Below are 22484 nucleotides of genomic sequence, written 5' to 3' on the forward strand. Positions count from 1 at the left end.
CGAATAGAAGCTGAAACTCAGCACATAGCTACTATCAAATATCTTTTTTCGTCAGCAATCAAGCTACCCACTTCCTTCCTCATATTAAAAATCCCAATGACATTTTCACAATGAGCTACTGATATGAGGAGGTCTATGAAAAGATTGCAATGGGATTAAAGAAAAACTGTCAGGGGAGATTTACAGTGGATATAAAAAGTCTACACACCCCTGTTAAAATGTCAGGTTTCTGTGATGTAAAAAACTTAGACAAAGATAGATAATTTCAGAACTTTTTCCACCTTTAATGTGACCTATAAACTGTACAACTCAGTTGAACAACAAACTGAAATCTTTTAGGTGGAGGGAAATAAAATTAAAAACTAAAATATTATGGTTGCATAAGTGTGCACACTAGAGATGAGCGAATCGAAGTATCCGAAGTGGAATTCGAGTCGAATATCGGAAAAATTTCGATTCGTGCCGAATCCGAAAAACAGCCTAATTCGGACGCGCGAATCGAAATTTTTCCGAAAATGGCGGCTGACATGTGCGGCGACGGAGCGGGGATGTCGGGGAAGGCGCGCAGACAAGGCGCGCTGCCCCATAATGCATTCCTCAACGACATGTGATCGCATCAGCCAATCAGCAGCCAGCCAGCCAGCACTGTGTAATGGTCGAGGTATATATAGCGGCCATTTTGGAAATCTTCATTTGCCTGCAGTCATTGAACAGAGGCAGACCGCTCTGTACTAGGGACAGGGACAGAGTTAGGGCCACAGAAACGAGAATTGGGGACAGAGAGAAGTTACTTAGGGACAGAGAACCATTACTCAGGGACACAGACTTGTTAATGAGGGCCACAGAATCGTTATTTAGGGACAAAGAAACGCTAGTTAGGGCCACAGAATTCATACTCAGGGACAGACAGAATTTTCACTCAGTGCCAGAGAATTGTTACTTAGGGCCACAGAAACGTTATTAGGGCCACAGAATTTTTACTCAGGGACAGACAGAATTGTTACTGAGTGCCAGAGAATTGTTACTCAGGGACAGACAGAATTGTTACTGAGTGCCAGAGAATTCTTACTCAGGGCCACAGAATTCATTCTCAGGGACAGACAGAATTGTTACTCAGGGACAGACAGAATTGTTACTGAGTGCCAGAGAATTGTTACTCAGGGACAGACAGAATTGTTACTGAGTGCCAGAGAATTGTTACTCAGGGACAGACAGAATTGTTACTGAGTGCCAGAGAATTGTTACTCAGGGACAGACAGAATTGTTACTGAGTGCCAGAGAATTGTTACTCAGGGACAGACAGAATTGTTACTGAGTGCCAGAGAATTGTTACTCGCACAGACACAAAATTGTTACTTGCACAGACACAGAATTGTTACTCGCACAGACACAGAATTGTTACTCAGGGCCACAGAATTCATACTCAGGGACAGACAGAATTGTTACTGAGTGCCAGAGAATTGTTACTCAGGGACAGACAGAATTGTTACTGAGTGCCAGAGAATTGTTACTCAGGGACAGACAGAATTGTTACTGAGTGCCAGAGAATTGTTACTCGCACAGACACAAAATTGTTACTTGCACAGACACAGAATTGTTACTCGCACAGACACAGAATTGTTACTCAGGGCCACAGAATTCATACTCAGGGACAGACAGAATTGTTACTGAGTGCCAGAGAATTGTTACTCAGGGACAGACAGAATTGTTACTGAGTGCCAGAGAATTGTTACTCAGGGACAGACAGAATTGTTACTGAGTGCCAGAGAATTGTTACTCGCACAGACACAAAATTGTTACTTGCACAGACACAGAATTGTTACTCGCACAGACACAGAATTGTTACTGAGTGCCAGAGAATTGTTACTCAGGGACAGACAGAATTGTTACTGAGTGCCAGAGAATTGTTACTCAGGGACAGACAGAATTGTTACTGAGTGCCAGAGAATTGTTACTCAGGGACAGACAGAATTGTTACTGAGTGCCAGAGAATTGTTACTCGCACAGACACAAAATTGTTACTTGCACAGACACAGAATTGTTACTCGCACAGACACAGAATTGTTACTCAGGGCCACAGAATTCATACTCAGGGACAGACAGAATTGTTACTGAGTGCCAGAGAATTGTTACTCAGGGACAGACAGAATTGTTACTGAGTGCCAGAGAATTGTTACTCAGGGACAGACAGAATTGTTACTGAGTGCCAGAGAATTGTTACTCGCACAGACACAAAATTGTTACTTGCACAGACACAGAATTGTTACTCGCACAGACACAGAATTGTTACTGAGTGCCAGAGAATTGTTACTCAGGGACAGACAGAATTGTTACTGAGTGCCAGAGAATTGTTACTCAGGGACAGACAGAATTGTTACTGAGTGCCAGAGAATTGTTACTCAGGGACAGACAGAATTGTTACTGAGTGCCAGAGAATTGTTACTCGCACAGACACAAAATTGTTACTTGCACAGACACAGAATTGTTACTCGCACAGACACAGAATTGTTACTCAGGGCCACAGAATTCATACTCAGGGACAGACAGAATTGTTACTGAGTGCCAGAGAATTGTTACTCAGGGACAGACAGAATTGTTACTGAGTGCCAGAGAATTGTTACTCGCACAGACACAAAATTGTTACTTGCACAGACACAGAATTGTTACTCGCACAGACACAGAATTGTTACTCAGGGCCACAGAATTCATACTCAGGGACAGACAGAATTGTTACTGAGTGCCAGAGAATTGTTACTCAGGGACAGACAGAATTGTTACTGAGTGCCAGAGAATTGTTACTCAGGGACAGACAGAATTGTTACTGAGTGCCAGAGAATTGTTACTCGCACAGACACAAAATTGTTACTTGCACAGACACAGAATTGTTACTCGCACAGACACAGAATTGTTACTCGCACAGACACAGAATTGTTACTCAGGGCCACAGAATTCATACTCAGGGACAGACAGAATTGTTACTGAGTGCCAGAGAATTGTTACTCAGGGACACCTAATCGTTGAATTAAATAGTATGTCAGACAACATGCAGAGGAGTGGCAGAGGAGGCAATGTTTTAGGAGCGAGCAGACGTGGCAGCAGAGGAAGGGGTCGAGGCAGCAGTATTCGCAGCCAGAGGCCAGTGCTCCCGGTGTCATCCAGCGGTCGTGTCTCCACCGACAACCCTGCCGTCATTGATTGGTTGGCTCGGTCGTCTTCCTCTTCCCAGGTCACCTCTGACACCTACAGCCAACGGTCGGTGGGTACGTCAGACACAACCGTTAGTTGGCATGGCCCGGGACCAAGCCCACTGAAATCACGTGTCCTCTACCTGCCCCTGTCCTTTGCTGTTCCCTCACCAAGCGAAGTATCGCATGCTGTGGGCTCAGCCCCACTGTACAGTGAGGAAGAGCTAACAGAGGGCGGTCAGGAACGGGGGGAGACATCGGCCTTTTCAGCAGCCAAGCGAACAAGTACTGGCGAGGAGAGTGGCTCGGTAGCCGGTCTAGAGACAGGTCTGTCTCCTGACCCAGACGCAGCCGAGGGGGCTAGTAGTGAGGCGGAGACCCTACTTGATGATGAGGAGGTTGATCGCACTTGGCAGCCTCGTCGTCATCAGGCAATTTCTTCCGCATCATCAGGAGAAGAGGGTGGCAGCTTGGCAGCGAGCAAAACAGTCGGTGGGTTGCCCAGGAGACAGCAGCAGGGTCGCATCAGTGTCAGTGGAGCCAAACGTCCACGGAGTAGAGCACCAGCTCCACTGCAGCCTACCACCACGGCCAGTAGTGGTGCCGGTGCGCACGGAGGAAGTAGCAGTCAGCCAGTGAAGAGTAGCGGGGGCAAAGTTTCCTACTCGGTGGTGTGGCAATTTTTCCTCAAGCCGCCCGAGGAAGTAAACGTAGCCGTATGTCGACTATGTGGCCAGAAATGCAAGCGTGGCCAGGGGGCCCATGTTGGGACTACAGCGTTGCGTCAGCATATGCAGCGTCACCATTCGGTGGCCTGGGAAAACCGTGATAAACATACGGCGGTTCTGCCTGCCCCAGCCCCCGCTCCATCACCCGCTCCGTTACTTGCTCCGTCACCCGACGTCGTCAATCGCCCTCTATCAGCCAGTCAAGGCTCCAACACCTCTGCTGAGGGGAGTTGTCGCTCATTGGCATCTTCCGCTCGTTCAGATGCTCCTTCTCCTGCTACTCCTCTTCTCGGATTCCGTCAACAGTCTTTCTTGGAATCCGTATCCAAGAGACAACAGTTTGCGAGCACGCACCCGACGGTGCAAAAGCTGAACGTCCTCCTGTCCAAGTTGCTGGTGCTGCAGTCCCTCCCTTTCCAACTGGTGGACTCAGCACCTTTCCGAGAAATGATGGCTTGTGCCGCGCCGCGGTGGAGAGTGCCAAGCCGTCATTTCTTTGCCCAAAAGGCAGTGCCAGCCCTGCATTCACATGTAGAAGAGATGGTGGGCCAGTCTTTGAGCATGTCGGTCTCTGCCAAAGTGCACGGCAGCGCCGACGTGTGGAGCTGTAACTACGGTCAGGGACAGTACATGTCATTTACGGCCCACTGGGTGAACGTGGTGCCGGCACAGCCGCACCAGCAACTTGGACAGGTCACGACGCTTTTGCCTCCACGTTTGCACGTCCTTGGTCCAGCAAGCATGTCCGCCTCTACCACCTCTTTTTCCGCCGTGTCCTCAGCCGCCACCCCCGTGCCAAGTCCCATTACCCGACCGGCATATCACATGTGCAGGGCGCAACGGTGTCACGCTGTGCTGCACCTGGTATGCCTTGGCGAACGTAGTCACACAGGGGAGGAACTGCTGAGTGTAATGAACAGAGAAATCGACAGATGGCTGTCTCCGCGCAAACTAAAAATCGGAACCATGTTGACTGACAACGGAAAGAACATGGTGTCTGCTCTGCGTCAAGGAAGGTTGTGCCATGCGCCATGCATGGCTCACGTGTTCAATCTGGTTGTCAAGCGGTTCCTAAAATCCACCATCCCACTGCAAGACATCCTTAAAATGTCACGTAAACTGTGCATGCATTTCAGCCATTCCTACACCGCAAAGAACACCCTCATTGAGCTGCAGCGGCAGAACGGAATTCCACAGCATCGCCTGATCTGCGACGTTGCAACAAGGTGGAATTCAACCCTACACATGTTAGACCGCCTTTACGAGCAGCGAAAGGCCATCACCGATTTCCTGATGTTACAAGCGGATAAAGGTACTCCCCTGTGTAACTTAGATGTCAGCCATTGGCAGCTCATGCGTGACACCTGCCGCTTGCTCAGGCCCTTTGAGGAGGCCACGCTATTCGTGAGTCGGCAGGACTATGGGATGAACGACGTCATTCCTCTGTTGCACGTCCTGGAACAAATGCTGTTAACAATGGCTGGTCAGGGTGCGGTAGACGTGGCGCACAGATCTCAACGCCACATGACCCCTGTGGGGGCAGGACAGGAAGAAGAGGAGGAGGTAGAGGAGGACATTTGTGCTCAGGAATTATTGAGTGAAATGGGTGGTTTTTCCACTCAGCGGACAGGAGTGGAGGAGCAGGAGCATCTGGTAGAGGAGGAGGAGGAGGAGACAGAGGACCCAGACGCACCGTGGCAGTATGCTGTGGAGATGGAGGCAGGGAGTCCCTCGCATTCCTTGGCACAAATGGCCCATAGCATGCTCGGTTGCTTGCGTAGCGACAGCCGAATAATAACCATCAGACAGAGGGATGACTTTTGGCTGTCCACCTTGTTGGACCCTCGCTACCGGTCCAAAATGGTGGCCTTTTTCACACCTGCTGAGAGGGAGGCCAAAATTACGTACTATAAAAACCACCTATGTAGTCAGTTGGTCTCTGCCTTTGTGCGCCAACGTCCATCCTCAGACACTGTGGGCCCTGTGCGCTCGCGTTCCGCTGGCATGGCAGCAGGGGAGGGGTGGGGTGGTAGGAGCAGTGGCAGCTCCACCAGCAGTGGCTGCCTCAGTCTGCAGTCGATGATGAGTAGCTTTCTTCACCAGCGCAGTGAGGAAACTACTAACCAGCCGCAGCAGCAGCAGCAGCATCAGGTGGACCTGGAGCAGGAGCTCAAACAACAGGCTTGGGCCTACTTGGACAGCACCCTGCCAACCGAGGTAGACAATCCCCTTGACTACTGGGCAACGAAACTTGACCTTTGGCCCCAACTAGCTGAATTTGCCCTTGAAAGGCTGTCATGCCCGGCCAGTAGCGTGGCATCGGAGCGCGTGTTTAGTGCGGCAGGAGGTATTGTAACTCCGCGGAGGACACGACTGTCCACCCAAAGTGTGGAGAGACTCACGTTTGTGAAAATGAATCAGGCGTGAATTAGTCTGGATTTCAAACCACCAGTTCCTGACACAACTGACTAAATCCGCCATGAATCATGCCTCAAACATGTGCCACTTTCAGGTCTCCTCACACTGCTGGTGTGTTTAATTTTTTGACATAGGGTGCTGGCAGATTACGGGCCTCCTATAGCTGCTGCCAGGCCCCTAATCTGCCATAGGCCCCTATATACCGCCTCCTCATGCTGCTGCTAGGTCCAGAGTCTCTCATGGGTCCCTGTACGGCCTCCCATTGCTGCTGTCTCCATCGCCACACTCTGCTGCCATGTGCCACTTTCAGGTCTCTTCACACTGCTGGTGTGTTTAATTTTTTGACATAGGGTGCAGGCAGATTACGGGCCTCACATAGCTGCTGCCAGGCCCCTAATCTGCCATGGGCCCCTATATACCGCCTCCTCATGCTGCTGCCAAGTCTAGAGTCTCTCATGGGTCCCTGTACGGCCTCCCATTGCTGCTGTCTCCATCGCCACACTCTGCTGCCATGTGCCACTTTCAGGTCTCTTCACACTGCTGGTGTGTTTAATTTTTTGACATAGGGTGCAGGCAGATTACGGGCCTCACATAGCTGCTGCCAGGCCCCTAATCTGCCATGGGCCCCTATATACCGCCTCCTCATGCTGCTGCCAAGTCCAGAGTCTCTCATGGGTCCCTGTACGGCCTCCCATTGCTGCTGTCTCCATCGCCACACTCTGCTGCCATGTGCCACTTTCAGGTCTCTTCACACTGCTGGTGTGTTAAATTTTTTGACATAGGGTGCAGGCAGATTACGGGCCTCACATAGCTGCTGCCAGGCCCCTAATCTGCCATGGGCCCCTATATACCGCCTCCTCATGCTGCTGCCAAGTCTAGAGTCTGTCATGGGTCCCTGTACGGCCTCCCATTGCTGCTGTCTCCATCGCCACACTCTGCCATGTGCCACTTTCAGGTCTCTTCACACTGCTGGTGTGTTTAATTTTTTGACATAGGGTGCAGGCAGATTACGGGCCTCACATAGCTGCTGCCAGGCCCCTAATCTGCCATGGGCCCCTATATACCGCCTCCTCATGCTGCTGCCAAGTCTAGAGTCTGTCATGGGTCCCTGTACGGCCTCCCATTGCTGCTGTCTCCATCGCCACACTCTGCTGCCATGTGCCACTTTCAGGTCTCTTCACACTGCTGGTGTGTTTAATTTTTTGACATAGGGTGCAGGCAGATTACGGGCCTCACATAGCTGCTGCCAGGCCCCTAATCTGCCATGGGCCCCTATATACCGCCTCCTCATGCTGCTGCCAAGTCCAGAGTCTCTCATGGGTCCCTGTACGGCCTCCCATTGCTGCTGTCTCCATCGCCACACTCTGCTGCCATGTGCCACTTTCAGGTCTCTTCACACTGCTGGTGTGTTAAATTTTTTGACATAGGGTGCAGGCAGATTACGGGCCTCACATAGCTGCTGCCAGGCCCCTAATCTGCCATGGGCCCCTATATACCGCCTCCTCATGCTGCTGCCAAGTCCAGAGTCTCTCATGGGTCCCTGTACGGCCTCCCATTGCTGCTGTCTCCATCGCCACACTCTGCTGCCATGTGCCACTTTCAGGTCTCTTCACACTGCTGGTGTGTTAAATTTTTTGACATAGGGTGCAGGCAGATTACGGGCCTCACATAGCTGCTGCCAGGCCCCTAATCTGCCATGGGCCCCTATATACCGCCTCCTCATGCTGCTGCCAAGTCTAGAGTCTCTCATGGGTCCCTGTACGGCCTCCCATTGCTGCTGTCTCCATCGCCACACTCTGCTGCCATGTGCCACTTTCAGGTCTCTTCACACTGCTGGTGTGTTAAATTTTTTGACATAGGGTGCAGGCAGATTACGGGCCTCACATAGCTGCTGCCAGGCCCCTAATCTGCCATGGGCCCCTATATACCGCCTCCTCATGCTGCTGCCAAGTCTAGAGTCTGTCATGGGTCCCTGTACGGCCTCCCATTGCTGCTGTCTCCATCGCCACACTCTGCCATGTGCCACTTTCAGGTCTCTTCACACTGCTGGTGTGTTAAATTTTTTGACATAGGGTGCAGGCAGATTACGGGCCTCACATAGCTGCTGCCAGGCCCCTAATCTGCCATGGGCCCCTATATACCGCCTCCTCATGCTGCTGCCAAGTCTAGAGTCTGTCATGGGTCCCTGTACGGCCTCCCATTGCTGCTGTCTCCATCGCCACACTCTGCCATGTGCCACTTTCAGGTCTCTTCACACTGCTGGTGTGTTTAATTTTTTGACATAGGGTGCAGGCAGATTACGGGCCTCACATAGCTGCTGCCAGGCCCCTAATCTGCCATGGGCCCCTATATACCGCCTCCTCATGCTGCTGCCAAGTCCAGAGTCTCTCATGGGTCCCTGTACGGCCTCCCATTGCTGCTGTCTCCATCGCCACACTCTGCTGCCATGTGCCACTTTCAGGTCTCTTCACACTGCTGGTGTGTTAAATTTTTTGACATAGGGTGCAGGCAGATTACGGGCCTCACATAGCTGCTGCCAGGCCCCTAATCTGCCATGGGCCCCTATATACCGCCTCCTCATGCTGCTGCCAAGTCCAGAGTCTCTCATGGGTCCCTGTACGGCCTCCCATTGCTGCTGTCTCCATCGCCACACTCTGCTGCCATGTGCCACTTTCAGGTCTCTTCACACTGCTGGTGTGTTAAATTTTTTGACATAGGGTGCAGGCAGATTACGGGCCTCACATAGCTGCTGCCAGGCCCCTAATCTGCCATGGGCCCCTATATACCGCCTCCTCATGCTGCTGCCAAGTCCAGAGTCTCTCATGGGTCCCTGTACGGCCTCCCATTGCTGCTGTCTCCATCGCCACACTCTGCTGCCATGTGCCACTTTCAGGTCTCTTCACACTGCTGGTGTGTTAAATTTTTTGACATAGGGTGCAGGCAGATTACGGGCCTCACATAGCTGCTGCCAGGCCCCTAATCTGCCATGGGCCCCTATATACCGCCTCCTCATGCTGCTGCCAAGTCTAGAGTCTCTCATGGGTCCCTGTACGGCCTCCCATTGCTGCTGTCTCCATCGCCACACTCTGCTGCCATGTGCCACTTTCAGGTCTCTTCACACTGCTGGTGTGTTTAATTTTTTGACATAGGGTGCAGGCAGATTACGGGCCTCACATAGCTGCTGCCAGGCCCCTAATCTGCCATGGGCCCCTATATACCGCCTCCTCATGCTGCTGCCAAGTCTAGAGTCTGTCATGGGTCCCTGTACGGCCTCCCATTGCTGCTGTCTCCATCGCCACACTCTGCCATGTGCCACTTTCAGGTCTCTTCACACTGCTGGTGTGTTTAATTTTTTGACATAGGGTGCAGGCAGATTACGGGCCTCACATAGCTGCTGCCAGGCCCCTAATCTGCCATGGGCCCCTATATACCGCCTCCTCATGCTGCTGCCAAGTCCAGAGTCTCTCATGGGTCCCTGTACGGCCTCCCATTGCTGCTGTCTCCATCGCCACACTCTGCTGCCATGTGCCACTTTCAGGTCTCTTCACACTGCTGGTGTGTTAAATTTTTTGACATAGGGTGCAGGCAGATTACGGGCCTCACATAGCTGCTGCCAGGCCCCTAATCTGCCATGGGCCCCTATATACCGCCTCCTCATGCTGCTGCCAAGTCTAGAGTCTGTCATGGGTCCCTGTACGGCCTCCCATTGCTGCTGTCTCCATCGCCACACTCTGCCATGTGCCACTTTCAGGTCTCTTCACACTGCTGGTGTGTTTAATTTTTTGACATAGGGTGCAGGCAGATTACGGGCCTCACATAGCTGCTGCCAGGCCCCTAATCTGCCATGGGCCCCTATATACCGCCTCCTCATGCTGCTGCCAAGTCTAGAGTCTGTCATGGGTCCCTGTACGGCCTCCCATTGCTGCTGTCTCCATCGCCACACTCTGCCATGTGCCACTTTCAGGTCTCTTCACACTGCTGGTGTGTTTAATTTTTTGACATAGGGTGCAGGCAGATTACGGGCCTCACATAGCTGCTGCCAGGCCCCTAATCTGCCATGGGCCCCTATATACCGCCTCCTCATGCTGCTGCCAAGTCCAGAGTCTCTCATGGGTCCCTGTACGGCCTCCCATTGCTGCTGTCTCCATCGCCACACTCTGCTGCCATGTGCCACTTTCAGGTCTCTTCACACTGCTGGTGTGTTAAATTTTTTGACATAGGGTGCAGGCAGATTACGGGCCTCACATAGCTGCTGCCAGGCCCCTAATCTGCCATGGGCCCCTATATACCGCCTCCTCATGCTGCTGCCAAGTCTAGAGTCTCTCATGGGTCCCTGTACGGCCTCCCATTGCTGCTGTCTCCATCGCCACACTCTGCTGCCATGTGCCACTTTCAGGTCTCTTCACACTGCTGGTGTGTTTAATTTTTTGACATAGGGTGCAGGCAGATTACGGGCCTCACATAGCTGCTGCCAGGCCCCTAATCTGCCATGGGCCCCTATATACCGCCTCCTCATGCTGCTGCCAAGTCTAGAGTCTCTCATGGGTCCCTGTACGGCCTCCCATTGCTGCTGTCTCCATCGCCACACTCTGCTGCCATGTGCCACTTTCAGGTCTCTTCACACTGCTGGTGTGTTAAATTTTTTGACATAGGGTGCAGGCAGATTACGGGCCTCACATAGCTGCTGCCAGGCCCCTAATCTGCCATGGGCCCCTATATACCGCCTCCTCATGCTGCTGCCAAGTCTAGAGTCTCTCATGGGTCCCTGTACGGCCTCCCATTGCTGCTGTCTCCATCGCCACACTCTGCCATGTGCCACTTTCAGGTCTCTTCACACTGCTGGTGTGTTTAATTTTTTGACATAGGGTGCAGGCAGATTACGGGCCTCACATAGCTGCTGCCAGGCCCCTAATCTGCCATGGGCCCTTATATACCGCCTCCTCATGCTGCTGCCAAGTCCAGAGTCTCTCATGGGTCCCTGTACGGCCTCCCATTGCTGCTGTCTCCATCGCCACACTCTGCTGCCATGTGCCACTTTCAGGTCTCTTCACACTGCTGGTGTGTTTAATTTTTTGACATAGGGTGCTGGCAGATTACGGGCCTCCCATTGCTGCTGCCAGACATGTAATCTGCCATGGGCCCCCGTACCGACTCCTCATGCTGTGACGTTGCAACAAGGTGTAATTCAACCCTACATATGTTAGACCGCCTTTACGAACAGCTAAAGGCCATCACAGATTTCCTGATGTTAAAAGCGGATAAAGGTACTCCCTGTGTAACTTAGATGTCAGCCATTGTCAGCTCATGTGTGACACCTGCGCTTGCTCAGGCCCTTTGAGGAGGCCACGCTATTCGTGAGTCGGCAGGACTATGGGATGAATGAGGTCAAATCGGCCATGGGCCCCCGTACCGCCTGTTCACGCTGATGCTGGTCCCACAGTGTGACCTGGGTCCCTGTACGGCCTCCCATTGCTTCCACTCTGCCATGTGCCACTTTGAAATCTCCTCACACTCCTGCGGTTGTCCATTTTGTCATAGGTTGCTGGCAGATTACAGGCCTTCCATAGGTGCCACCAAGCCCCATATCGGCCATGGGCCCCCGTACCGCCTGGTCACGCTGCTGCTGGGCCCACAGTGTGACCTGGGTCCCTGTACCGCCTCCCATTGCTCCCACTCTGCCATGTGCCACTTTCAGGTCTCCTCACGCTCCTGCTGGTTTCCATTTTGTCATAGGTTGCTGTATGGCCTCCCATTGCTGCTGCCTCCACCGCCACACTGTGGCTCCAAACACTGGTTTTGGCCCCGTGACTGGCCAAAGGAGTGAAGTGTGCAGTGATTCTAAGATCGACGGCACTCATCTGCATGTCATACTGACAGACAGTATTATTTCTCTTCCCCAGCAGACTCCAAGGGCATTTAAATTAAAGGTACAGTGTTCTGCACTAATATTAAGTCTCTCTGAAGCCTAGAAACACCCTTTTTTAAGTTAAATTCACAGCGAATTTATTCGACTCGAATCGAATATTGTCCACGAATTCGCCGAATCAGTCGAATCAAATTTTTCATTTCTTCGCTCATCTCTAGTGCACACCCTTAAACTAATACTTTGTTGAAGCACCTTTTGATTTTATTACATTACTCAGTCTTTTTGGGTATGAGTCTATCAGCATGGCACATCTTCACTTGGCAATATTTGCCCACTCTTCCTTGCAAACACACTCCAAATCTGTTAGATTGCGAGGGCATCTCCTGTGCACAGCCCTCTTCAGATCACCCCACAGATTTTCGATCAGATTAAGGTCTGGGCTCTGGCTGGGCCATTCCAAAACTTTAATCTTCTTCTGGTGAAGCCATTTCTTTGTTGATGTGGATGCATGCTTTGGGTCGTTGTCATGCTGAAAGATAACGTTCCTCTTCATGTTCAACTTTCTAGCAGAAGCCTGAAGGTTTTGTGCCAATATCTGAACTGCTGCCACCACCATGCATCACTGTGGATATGGTGTTCTTTTGGTGATGTGCAGTGTTGTTTTTGCGCCAAACATATCTTTTGGAATTATGGCCAAAAAGTTCAACCTTGGTTTCATCAGGAAAACATTTTCCCACATGCTTTTGGGAGACTTCAGATGTGTTTTGCAAACTTTAGCTGGGCTTGGATATTTTTCTTCGTAAGAAAAGGCTTCTCTCTTCCACTCTATCCTATAGCCCAGACATATGAAGAATATGGGAGATTGTTGTCACATGTACCATACAGCCAGTACTTGCCAGATATTCCTGCAGCTCCTTTAATGTTGCTGTAGGCCTCTTGGCAGCCTCCCAGACCAGCTCTCTTCTTGTCTTTTCATCAATTTTGGAGGGACGTCCAGTTCTTGGTAATGTCACTGTTGTGCTATATTTTCTCCACTTGATGAGGACTGTCTTCACTGTGTTCCATGGTATATCTAATTCCTTGGAAATTCTTTTGTACCTTTCTCCTGACTGATACCTTTTAACAATGAGATCCCTCTGATGCTTTGGAAGCTCTCTGCAGACCATGGCTTTTGCTGTAGGATGCGACTAAGAAAATGCCAGGAAAGACCTACTAGAATAGCTGAACTTTATTTGGGGTTAATCAAAGGCACTTTAAATGATGGCAGGTGTGTACTGACTCCTATTTAACATGATTTTGAATGTGATTGCTTAATTCTGAACACAGCTACATCCCCAATTATCCCAAGTGCACACTTATGCAACCACATTATTTTAGTGTTTTTATGTTTACTCCACCCCCCCCCCCAAAAAAAAAAGATTTCAGTTTGTTTTTCAATTGAGTTGTACAGTTTAAAAGTCAGATTAAAGATGGAAAAAGTTTTGAAATTATTTATCTTTGTCTTATTTTTTTACATCACAGAAACCTGACATTTTAACAGAGGTATGTAGACTTTTTATATCCACTGTATGTAGGCTGCCAATGCTGAGCCTTCATTCTAAGAAAAAGCTAGTTTTTTGGATGTTGATGCTTTGTTCACTGACCCAGAAAAAGCATAGAAAATCTCAGACTTTTCTGTGGCTTTCATTTGCTGCATGCTTGCTCCAGGTTTGTGACATTGATGTACTAAAGTCAGATACAGCAACTAGCATTTCCATTAGGAAGCCAGTACTGTCAGTCTGCATATAGATCTTTCTCCAGCTAGCTTTATGACCTAGTGTTACTGAACTGGAATATGCAAGCAGCCAGTAGAGTCTGAATATGGCGACTTGTAGCATTCAATACCTAACATTCCAAGTTTATGCCGATCATCCTAATTGTACTGGAACCTAGGCAAATCATTAGGCAGCTAGGTAGACAGTGCTGTGCCGCTATGTGTATGGGTCCCATAGCCGTGGAGCAGTCTGAAAACACATGGCTCTCGAATGCTGCTAATTTGGAGGGACTTTTCCCCCTGCAGATCCTTACTTACCTCTTTTAATGGCTGCAGCCTCCAAGACTGTCTACAGTCTCGATGGTAAAAATCTAGTACTGGACTGCCCAAGGCTGCACACTAATGTCCCATAGACTTTAACCACTTGCCTACCGGGCACTTATACCCCTTTGTTTACCAGGCCAATTTTCAGCTTTCAGTGCTGTCGCTCTTTGATTGACAATTGCGCGGTCATGCAAGATTGTACCCATATGAAATTTGTATCTTTTTTTCTCACAAATAGAGTTTTCTTTTGGTGGTATTTAATCGCCGCTGGGCACTTTACGTTTTGCGTTATAAACAAAAAAAGTGGAAAAAATTTGTAAAAAAAAAAAAGTTTCTTTGTTTCTATTATAAAATTTTTCAAACAGGTAATTTTTCTCCTTCACTGATGTGCATTGATGAGGCAGCACTGATGGGCACTAATAGGTGGAACTGATGGGCACTGATAGGCAGCACTGATGGGCACTGATAAGCAGCACTAATGAGGTTGCACGGATAGGCGGCATTGATAGACAGCACTAATGAGGTGTCACGGATAGGCGGCACTGATAGGTGGCACTGATAGACAGTACTGATAGGTGGCACTGACTGGCGGCACTACTAGGCATTGACAGGCACAACCACTGGGCACTGACTGGTGGCACTGACTGGCAGCACTGCTGGGCTGCACTGCCGGGCACAGCTGGGTGGCACTGGTGGGCACAAGTGGGTGGGCACAGGTGGGTGGCACTGGTGGGCACAGGTGGGTGGCACTGCTGGGCACAGGTAGGTGGCACTTCTGGGCCAGGTGTGTGGCACTGCTGGGTGGCACAGGTGGGTGCACTGCTGGACACAGGTGGGCGCACTGCTGGCACAGGTGGGCGCACTGCTGGGCACAGGTGGGCAGAGCTGGTGGGTGGCACTGCTGGGCACCAATCATCAGGGCACTGACAGTCACCGCTATGTGCTTAAAGGGGACCCGAGAGTAATCAGCGGTCCTTGATCACTCAGTCCTTGGTGCAGAGCTGGTGGGGGACAGATACAGAATTGGACAAATACTGCAGCAATCTAGGTGAGTATGAATGTTTTTCTTTTCCCGCACATCTCTTTTAATGGGGTGTACCCGCATTGTACGTGCAAAGTGCCTTTCAAGTCTATTGCATGTTGGTGCACAGAAGACAGCAGCCAGGCACTAGATTTCCACTGGAAACTGGCACAATTTAGTACAGTCTTTCTCAAACTTTTTAACATTCCAGGCTCACAGAACCCCTGCTAATAATTACTATATCTACAGTTCACAGTACATTAGTGTGATGGTCAGTGGGTATAATGCTCCTTAAATTTGCAGTTATTGGGAAGAATACCCCCCTTATACCTGAGTGGCAGAAGTTGCTCATTGCTCAAGAAATCCCTAGCAGCTCTGGGAGGAGCCTTGGTTTGAAAAAGACTGGGTTAGTATATTAAGGGGCTTGGGGGGCTGTGTGAATTTTTAAAATGTCCTTAACTTGTCCCTAACTATCAAAAGCATTATAATACAATAAACCTTTTATCCAACCTCTATATTATTGTATTTATTTTGAAAGGTCATAGAACGTAGAGGTAAAACAGCACTTGCTGTTCAACAGATCTTATTCTTTGCATATTCTTGGCCTACAGTGCCTAGAAAAAGTATTCATACCCCTTGAAATTTTCCACATTTTGTCATAATACAACCAAAAACGTAAATGTATTTTACTGGGATTTTATGTGATAGACCAACACACATAATTGTGTGCACATAATTGTGAAGTAGAAGGAAAATGATCAATGGTTTTCAAAATTTTTTTACAAATAAATATCTGAAAAGTGTGGCGTGCATTTATATTCAGCCGTCTTTACTCTGATACCCCTAACTAAAATCTAGTGGAACCAATTGACTTCAGAAGTCAATTAATTAGTAAATAGAGTCCACCTGTGTGTAATTTAATCTCAGTATATATAAAGCTGTTCTGTGAAGCCCTCAGAGGTTTGTTAGAGAACATTAGTGAACAAACCGCATCATGAAGGCCATGAAACACACAAGACAGGTTAGGTATAAATTGTGGAGAAGTTTAAAGCAGGGATAGGTTATAAAAAATATCATGGAAAATATAATGGAAAGAGTATGGCACAACTGAAAACCTACCAAGACATGACCACCCACTTAAACTGACAGGCCAGGCAAGGAAAGTATTAATCAGAGAAGCAACTAAGAGACCTATGGTAACTCTGAAGGATCTGCAAAAATCCACAGCTCAGGTGGGAAAATCTGTCCACAGGACAACTATTAGTCGTGCACTCCACAAATCTGGGCATTATAGAAGAGTGGCAAGAAGAAAGCCATTGTTGAAAGAGGCGAATAAGAAATCCTATTTGCAGCCATGTGGGGGACACAGCAATCATGTGGAAGAAGGTGCTCTGGTCAGATGAGATCAAAATTTAACTTTTTGACCTAAAAGCAAAACATTATGTGTGGCAGAAAACTAACACTGCACATCACCCTGAACACACCATCCCCACAGTGAAAAAAGGTGGTCACAGCATCATGTTGTGGGGATACTTTTCTTCAGCAGGGACAGGGAACCTGGTCAGAGTTGATGGGAAGATGGATGGAGCCAAATACAGGGCAATCTTAGAAGAAACCCTGTTACAGTCTGTAAAAGACTTGAGACTGGGGCGGAGGTTCACCTTCCAGCAGGACAACGACCCTAAACATACACCCAGAGATACAATGGAATGGTTTAGATCAAAGCATATTTATGTGTTAGAATGGCCCAGTCATAGTCCAGACTTAAATCCAATTGAGAATCTGTGGCAAGACTTGAAAATTGCTGTTCACAGACACTCTCCATCCAATCTGACAGAGCTTCAGCTATTTTGCAAAGAAGAATGGGCAAAAATTTCACTCTCTATATGTTCAAAGCTCGTAGAGACATACCCAAAACGACTTGTAGCTGTAAGCGAAAGGTGGTTCTACAAAGTATTGACTCGGGGAGCTGAATACAAATGCACGCCACACTTTTCACATATTTATTTGTAAAAAATGTTGAAAACTATTTATCATTTTTCTTCCACTTCACAATTATGTGCCATTTTGTGTTGATCTAACACATAAAATCCCAATAAAATGCATTTACCTTTTTGGTTGTAACATGACAAAATGTGGAACATTTCAAGGGGTATGAAAACTTTTTCAAGGCACTGTATATGTAACTTAGGATATCGCAGTGATGTGTCCTTTATCTATATGCAGTGTACATAAAGGTAAACCTCCTTTCCAATTCAGAAAGTTTGGAGGTAGGGGATGCTCCTGCTGCTACACAACACATGCCTAAACTGCTTGTACAAATAAGTGCAAAATTTAACAGCTGTTATTGTACTGAATGATTAACATGGTGGAGAAGTAAAATACCTTGTACAACGCCCTAAACTTTCCCCAGTGAGTTTATCACTGAAGCCTAATGACAGCAGCATATAGCTTTCTGTCATACATTATTCACTGCGTAGTTTTTGGCTTCTGGGACCTGGTAAGCCTTTCTCCTTTGTATAAAAGCAATTGGCCAGCTATATTATATGTTAGAGACATTCCACTGACTGGTGATTCAATCAAGTAAGCTGAAACAGACATAATAAAATGCTAATAAAGCTAACACCTCCCTTGACTCTAACTGCATTATGGTGTTCTAACCTACTGGCAATGAATCCTATTGAGCGGTTATGGATTACACACATGCCTTCTGGCATATATTCTGCTTTCCTATACAGATAGATCAATGATTTCTGCGGAGACAAAAATTCCAATATTGTTTTCTGGGCTGTATACATGGCAAGTATGCCAGACAGCGTATTATCTAGGGGAATGCAACAACTTATAGTTTAAGTATAGCAATGTGATCTCTGGATCAACAGCCCTAAGTCATATAAAAAATGCATTCAAACCCACCTCAAGCTAAAACTTTATAATGTTTTGGGTTTTGGAAAAAGTAAGGAAGGGTTAGAATTGTGGGCAACTACTAACTGTCATTCATGTCCTTAAATGAGAGTTCTCCTTACTTCTGTTCTATATGTCATGTGTCAAGTGCAAAAGGAAATGCAAGAAAGTGTCCCCAATTTCTATATATTTGAATTGTGTCAAACAGAACAGTGGGTTCTAACTAAAGTTGGCAGCAGGAGATTTGTCCGCCATGGCGTTTAACATGTCCAAGGAGGGAAAGACTATGCTAGGAAATTGACTTTTTCTGAAGTAGTCAAATTTACTAGCAAGTTCTAAGGCACATGCAAGTCAAATTTCAATAAAGAAGTTCTACAGACATTTGTCCAGCTGGTCATTCAGTCATAACATAACATCAACAAGATAATCGGGGGTACAAACGTTGTTAAGAGGGCACAATGTAAGTTTAGTAGGTTAAACCTTAGTTCAAGGGACTTTTTCAGGTCCAGGAGAAGCCATCTATAGCTTGGAAAGCATAAAGTAGGAAAACAATGAGCCATTTCCAACAGCCTTGCTGTAAACCTAGAATCCTGACCTGAACAGACAACTTTTTAGTGCCATCACGCATGCAGCTTGCATGAACGAGAACAGTAAAGTGAAGTAAATAGCTCCAAAAGAGCTTGGTTTTGGTAGGGAGGGTAAAAAGAAAGAGGAAAGAGAAAAGAAGAAAAAGGAGAGATGCTCCTCTCAGTCAACATCTCAGCTCATCCCCTGCCCTCTTGAACCTAAATGGGAGATTGTACATATTACATCCATGGCTTCCAGACCTTTTCGAACCTGTCTTATTTGTCATGTAGGATGCTCACTAATCTTTCATAGAGCACAATGCAGAAATCTTTTTTTTAGTCACTGCATGATTGACCACAGGTAATTTCCATGCTTCGGCTATGGACATTTTAGCTGCTAAGAAGATGTTGAAAATAAAATGCTGGTTATGTCTATGGCCAGTTCATTTAAAAGGGCTGTTCGGGCATTCTTGGGAACACTGATATTGATAACAGAGTGGATCTTTGTATATATTCTTGTCCAATATGGTTTGACTTTAGGACAAGTCAACCAGGTATGAAACATTATTCCTGTCTGAAACAAGTTGGGAAAGCATCAGGGTAGATCTTAGCTATCCTAGAAGTGTTAGCAGGAGATAACTTTGTAATTAGCTTCATTTATGGTTGTGTTAGATATCCCCTTGTGTGTTCTGTAGTCCAAGAGAATGAGTCCTCTTCACTGATCACAGATATGTTTCCCACAGTAAGCTGTGAGGTAATTTAATAGAGACTGTGGAGAATAATTGGTACAACACCGAGATACCTCCCTTCTGTCCCACATCTTGTAGACATCGATTCTTGAAGACAGTTTCTACTGTGATATCATCCATTTACTTTTTAATGGAAGAAAAAACATGGAGGATTTGACACATATGATAGGTCTCTGAGGGGGGCATCTCGAGCATCTGAAAGAAGTACTCTGGGGTTCACATCCCTTTAAAAAAAATGTCCTAAATGATATAGGCCTTTGTTTAATCACCACTAATACTGATGGGGTTATAGGCCCCATGGAAACATAGGACTTCTAAAAAGTGGAGCAACGGGCAATGTAAGAGTGGATTGTTTGCAAATATTATCCCACACATATAATGCTTTATGGTTTTAGGTGGTAGCCACTTGAGGAATTCTATGAAGTGAGGAGAACTCACTTGAGATTCGATATTGATCCAGTCTGGTTTATAGGGAGTAGTGTAGATCTGTGGTAATGGTGTCAGTTGCCGCTGTCAGGGATCGCCGCGGTGCTGGTCCCAGCGCAGGCGTAGTATGCCGACTCGCACTGGCGTACGGGCGCTAGGTCCTGGCCGGCCGCGGCGACGGAGCTCGCGCATGTGCACTGGGGTCCGCGGGTGCGCACCTGGCACCAATGACAGCACAGGGCACGGTATTTAAATCCCCCCTGTGCTGTCACTGGTTGCCGTATGTTCTTTCTTGTGTCCTGTTCCTGAACTGGTGAATTCGCGATTGTTGCTGACCCGGATTGCTCTGACCTTGCTGATTTCTCCTGTCCCGACCCTTGGCTTGCCTGACCTCGCTCCTGGATGCCCCCTTGTGGATCTGATCTCTTGTTGCTGACCTGGCGTGTGACCCGACCATTCTCTGCTCACTGCTTTGTACCGCACCGACCCCACGGCTACCGATACGGCTTGTCTGACCTCGCACCTGCTCCTCCTTCCATCCCGTCGGGTTATCCCTGCCTCCTTACATCAGGCTCTCACCCAGCAGGAACCTCTGGCAAGCTCCTCTACTACTGGTGGCTATACCCGGGGGCCGCGACCTGGTCTCGGCTCACTCCAAGTCCATCCCCACCATCAGGGGCCCTGGTGAACAAGTGAACCGGGACTTAGACTCCACGCTCTGGGGAAGCCTGACCAGTGGGCTGCTAGAGGTACCACCAGGCAGTTACTTACAGCCACTCTATAATATTTTAAAGGTTTGAAACTTCCAAACCTACAACTTATTTGGGACCTTGAGTCTAGTGGGACTACCTACACCCTTTAGGGCCCCAGACTTATTTTAGGAAGCAGGATTGATGGATAATGTGGGGAAATAAAACACTCTTTGTAGCAAAGTCATTTTTATCATAGCAATTTTACCCATCTATGAGAAAGAGAGTAGGTAGACCACAGATTCATCTTGTTCAATAATTTTGCAGAAAGAGGGGTGTAATTGTCAATATACTGAAAGTAAGTTTAATTTCTAAGTAAGACAAGAAATAGGACTGCCAAGTAAAGGGAAAGGAAGCTATATTCTGACAGATTTACATTACAGAGCTTCAAATTTGTCTCAAATAACCTTACGTCCTGAGACATTACCAAATTCAATCAAGGTTTTAAACATATTGGGTACTGTGGTGATTGCAGAAGTGATAAACAAGAGTAGATCATCTGCAAAAAAAGGTGCATTTATGAGCATGGAACCACTAGTGACGCCAAGATGTCAGGGTTTGCGCAAATAGCTATAGCTAGTGTCTCTAATGTTATAAAGAATAGAAGGAGTGAAAACAGAAAGCCCTGTCATGTTCCTGTGTGAATATCAATTGGGTCAGACTTGCACCCTTCAACTGTGACAGTTGCAGTGGGGGAGGAGTATAGCGAGTGTTAGGAAGTTTGGCCCAAAGTTCCATCTGGTCAGAGAGCAAAACAAGTATGGCCAGGATAGGATATTAAAAGCCTTATGCAGGTCTAGAGAAAGTAACATTTCCTTCCAACCACCCCTTGTCTAAATTCAAGCATAGTAGAGACTACTGTCTATTGCCTTTTTGATCTGGTGTGCCTCCTGTCTTTTGGGAACAAAGCCCACTTGATCTGTATGAATATAATACTCCAAAAATCCACAGTCTTTATTGAGTATAGGGATTATTGAGTCTTTATTGAGTATAGGGATTATACAGATATGAGTTCTTTTGGAATCTGCATCCAGGGGGGAAACTTGATGCAGTGTACTGAAAAGTCCAGGGGTGAACCTTGCTGCAGTGCATTAAAAAATTTGGATAAATGTTGTGCAGAGGGGCAAATACATTCACCGGCCACTTTTAGGTACACCTTGCTAGTGCTAAGACAATATCCCCCAGGCCATTACACCACCAGTCTGAACCGTTGATACAAGACAGGATGAATCCATGCTTTCATCTTGTTTACGCCAAATTCTAACCCTACCATCTAAATGTCGCAGCTGAAATTGAATGCCCATTCTCCTTTAGCCCTTGGACATCAACAAGGAATTTTTGCCCACACAACTGCCGCTCATTGGATATTTTCTCTTTTTCAGACCATTCCCTGTAAACCCTAGAGATGGTTGTACGTGAAAATCCCAGCAGATCAGTTTTTGAAATACTCAGACCAGCCCGTCTGCCACCAACAACCATGCCACGTTTAAAGTCACTTAAATCCCCTTTTTTCCCCATTCTGATGCTCAGATTGAACTTCAGCAAATCGTCTTCACCATGTCTACATGCCTAAATGCATTGAGTTACTGCCATGTGTTTGGCTGATTAGCAATTTGTGTTACTGATAACTTGAAGGAGTGTATCTAATAAAGTGGCCAGTGAGTGTATTTTGTGTTATAAAACCATAAAGTCCCCTGGGCCTGGGGTTTTTAGAATTTAGTGTGTTTGATAGTGAGCAGAGTTTCTTCAGTTGTAACTTGCTTTTTTTAAATTTCTCTATGGGTCTGTAACAAAG

General features: G+C 47.7%; 1 protein-coding gene across 3 annotated transcripts in view; it reads right to left on the minus strand.

The window, feature by feature from the left end:
• The window catches only part of TNS2 (tensin 2), a 257661-nt gene that overhangs the window by 77370 nt on the left and 157807 nt on the right, over window positions 1-22484 (minus strand). The window lies entirely within an intron of this gene.

The sequence above is a fragment of the Staurois parvus genome, unplaced genomic scaffold, assembly GCF_062004578.1.
Source record: "Staurois parvus isolate SC_StPar_1 unplaced genomic scaffold, SC_StPar_1.0 ptg000562l, whole genome shotgun sequence".
Taxonomy (NCBI): domain Eukaryota; kingdom Metazoa; phylum Chordata; class Amphibia; order Anura; family Ranidae; genus Staurois; species Staurois parvus.